Below are 4,233 nucleotides of genomic sequence, written 5' to 3' on the forward strand. Positions count from 1 at the left end.
TTTTCCTAATTACTTCCTTTTTCTAATTACTCCTCGTAATTATTATGGCTTTTATTATTGTTCTTATAAGAATTGTTGAAACAAAATATATGTACTAGTGCAATAGGTAACAGCAGCTGGGAACTAAAAGTACAAAACGTATTAAATCAACCAGTTGAGTGGGATTTTGTAGGTAATAAAAGCAATCTAAAGGCCTCACCTCAATGTTAGAGATAAGGAAATTATCATTGAATTGGGCTTTTAGTTATTCTTTCATTTAGATACAAAATGATATATTAATGTCATGCAAAACTTTTAAATGATATCTTAGCAATCAAAATCATCAGGAAATAAAATAACACAAAATAATCAAGTAAAGTTAATTGTAAAATTGTAAGAATGCTTCATCATTTTAACCATTAATAAAAAGATTAATAAAGGACACTATATTAACAAATTAAGTGAAGAAAACCATATGGTTATATCTTTAAATACTGAAAAGATATCTAATAGCATTCTACAATGAATTCTTAGATGACTCTTAATAAAATAGGAATCGTAATCATGAAAAATACTATTCATGAAAAGCCAACATCAAATATTCTATTTGTAGATAACTGAAGTCAATTTAAATAAATTAGAAATATATCAGTGAGATTGGCAACCATACCAATAAGACATGTTTTATAAGTTTTATTCAATATAATAAGAGACTAAAATAATTAGTGTAAATATTAGAAACCAAGAAACTTTGTTTGTGGTTGATTTAATTGTTGATCTAGAAAAACTAAGAAATTCCACTCTAAGGAAGCGTGGTGGTTCAGTCAGTTGAGCATCTGACTTCGGCTCAGGTCATAATCTCAGTTTGTGAGTTCGAGCCCCACGTCGGGCTCTGTGCTGACAGCCAGCTCAGAGCCTGGAGCCTGTTTCAGATTCTGTGTCTCCCTCTCTCTCTGTCCCTTCCCTACTCACACTTTCTCTCTCTCTCTCTTTCTCTCTCTCTCTCAAAAATAAACATTAAAAATATTTTTAAAAAAAGAAATTCTACTTTAAAAAAATTATCAAAATGGATTATGTAATTTAGGAAGATTTCTGGGTACAGGATAAAACAAAAAGCAAATGGTTCTTTTCTTCACTATATTTCATAATTTATAAGTGAGTAACCTATCCTATTTTAAATTTTAACAAAATTATAAAATATCAAAGATAAATATAATATGAATATATAAAAATCTTTTTTGATATATTATCTTATTTTATTCAAATACCAGTCTGATCACACATGGTCCAAGAACACTCAAATAATAAACCATAAACAGACATTCAAGATTGGTCCTCAAACGTTATAGCCAATGATGCCACACATAACCATGATCTCGCCAACATAAAACCACATCCACACTTCAGTGGCCACCAAACCATTCAGCAGAGCTTCCTGAACTGTGAGCTGTTTCATCCTACCGATTTGAGCACTCTTGATTATTTTTTCAAGCTCTGAATAGCTGCAAGGATGTCAGCAGGGGTTAGGGGAACAAACTCAATCTTGGCATAGTGCCAAAATGTGGCCAGTTAAGACTTCAAGTAAGTTACAGAAGTATTCACCAGCATCAGGGCCTTCTCCACAAGGTTATGGATAAACTGGTCCATGGTTTCAGGATGAAAAGTTAAAAATTTTTAATGTTTTATTTATTTCTGATAGAGAGAGAGAGACAGTGTGAGCAGGGGAGGGTCATAGAGAGAGGGAGGCACGGAATCCGAAGCAGGCTCCAGGCTCTGAGCTGTCAGCACAGAGCCCAAAGCGGGGCTTGAACTCACGAACTGTGAGATCATGACCTGAGACGAAGTCGGATGCTTAACGTACTGAGCCACTCAGGTGCCCCCGCCCCCCCAAAATTAAATTGTACAGAATAGAGCTAGTACCTTAGGAATAATGGAGTAAGGACCTCTGAAAATCAGCTCCCCCACAAGAACAATAAAAACCGTAGTAAAAATTATTAAAACCATCTCTTCTAAAACTCTGGAAATTAACCAAATATTTTCAACCATTCAAGAAGCATTTATTCGAGAAAAATGGTTAAATCTTGGAAATAATAGGTTTTGCTTGCCTTATAATCATTTACTTCTCCTCAGCTCTGTGGTATCCTTGAAATCAGGCAGTCTAGTAATTATAGTGCATTAACACAGCTACTGAATAATACTAGAGGGGGAAAAAGAGGTTTGGAGCACCTTAAAACCCCATTCCTAGAGACCTGCCATTATTAGATTTATCTGGCAATTACTTAGAAACCCCCACTCTCAGGGAATGTTTTTGTTTGACATGACTCTGAGCTTACTGGGAACAGCATTTCCCTGGGGTAGCAAAAGAATCAAAAACAATCAGTGACAATTGTTTAGTATAATTGCTTCCTGAGGCCATGATAGCAGTTGGAGCAAACAATATTCTGACTAAAAACTTAAAAGTAAAAGTTGGCAAATAAGATTTCAATTGTGTAGCCAAAACATGGAAAGAACCTAAATGTCCATCAACAGACAAATGGATCAAGAAGATGTGGTATATTTATACAATGGAATACTACATGGTAATGAGAAAGAATGAAATCTGGCCATTTGTAGCAACATCGATGGAACTTGAGGGTATTATGCTGAGCGAAATAAGTCAGGCAGAGAAGGACAAATACCATATGTTTGCACATATAGGTGGATTAGGAGGAAGTTAACAGAGAACCATGGGGGAGAAGATGGGGAAAAATAGTTGGGGAGAGAGAGGGAAGCAAACCATGAGAGACTCTTCAATGTTGAGAACAAACTGAGGGGTGATGGGGGTGGGGAGAAGGGAAGGGGAGTGATGGGCATGGAGGAGGGCACTTGTGGGGATGAGCACTGGGTGTTATATGGAAACCAACTTGATAATAAACTATTTAAGAAAAAAAAAAGAAAAACAAGCAAAACAAAAAAGAAAAAAATAAGATGTCTATTGTGGGCTTTGAAGACATCCTACATATTCCTGGAAATTGAGGCCAAGTGCATGTGCAAGGTATATGCATGTTCAGGAAGATCTGAGATGTCCCATTCTCTCTTCTATGGAGGTCCTATAGAGTCTCTATACAGTAAGCAGTGAAGGCTTAAGGCAGAATTGTGAGTTGCTTGCCAGAATGTTGACACCAGACTTCAACATGCACACAGAACACCTTGTCAGGATAGAAAATGTTTTAGTTAAAAGTATTTAAGGAAATCTCTCCAATCATTCACTGACAGCTACCCTAACCAAGCAGAGACTTTAGTGGCCATACTTGACATAGAATACAGACTTTAAATATGTAGTCCAGGAGATTCAGTAAACAAACAACCACAAAAATAAATTCTGAGTAAAGGAAGTTGATTATGATTTCTAGAATTGCCACATTATATTATATAAAGGTCCAGCTTTCCACAAAAATTATGTAACATGCACAGAAACAAATATAGATGGTCCATACACAGTAAAGTCAGCAGTCAAAAGAAAGTTTCACTGAGAAAGCCTGGACATTTCATTTAATAGACAAAGACTAAATCAATTATTATAAATTTGTTCAAAGAAATAAAGGAAACCATGTCTATACATAAAGAAAAGTATGAGAACAGTATCTCAATAAAGAGACTATAAAATAAAGAATAGAAAAGTCATTAAAAATCTGAAGCTGAAAAGTACAATAGTTGAAATAAAAATTCACTAAAGGAACTCCCCAGCAGTTTTGACAAATGAAAGAACCAGTAATCTTACATTGAAACATTTTAAATGTTTATTATTTTATTTTAGAGGGAGAGAGACAGAGTGTGAGTAGGGGAGGAGTAATGAGAGAGAGAGACAGACAGACAGACAGACAGAATCTGAAGCAAGCTACAGGCTCTGAGCTGTCAGCACAGAACTCGACTTGGGGCTCGAAATCATGAACTGCAAGACCATGACCTGACCCAAAGTCAGATGCTTAACAGACTAAGCCACCCAGGCTCCCCTACATTAAAAAATTTTAAGATTCAATTGCCTGGGTGGCTCAGTCGGCTAAAAGTCCAACTTTGGCTCAGGTCATAATCCCACAGTGGTTCGTGGATTTGAACCCCAAATTGAGCTCTGTGCTGACAACTCACAACCTGGAGCCTGCTTCGGATTCTGTGTCTCCTTCTCCCTCTCTGCCCTTCCCCTGCTCACACTCTGTCTGTCTGTCTGTCTCTCAAAAATGAGTAAATGTTAAGATAGTTTTTAATGTAACGTTTATT

General features: G+C 36.2%; 1 pseudogene; it reads right to left on the reverse strand.

Annotated features, from left to right (window-relative positions):
• Window positions 1–1,315: 1,315 nt before the first annotated feature.
• On the reverse strand, window positions 1,316–1,626 carry LOC120236164 (annotated as a pseudogene).
• Window positions 1,627–4,233: the final 2,607 nt, after the last annotated feature.

The sequence above is a fragment of the Hyaena hyaena genome, unplaced genomic scaffold (assembly GCF_003009895.1).
Source record: "Hyaena hyaena isolate Hyena2069 unplaced genomic scaffold, ASM300989v1 scaffold_147, whole genome shotgun sequence".
In the NCBI taxonomy this organism is placed as follows: Eukaryota; Metazoa; Chordata; class Mammalia; order Carnivora; family Hyaenidae; genus Hyaena; species Hyaena hyaena.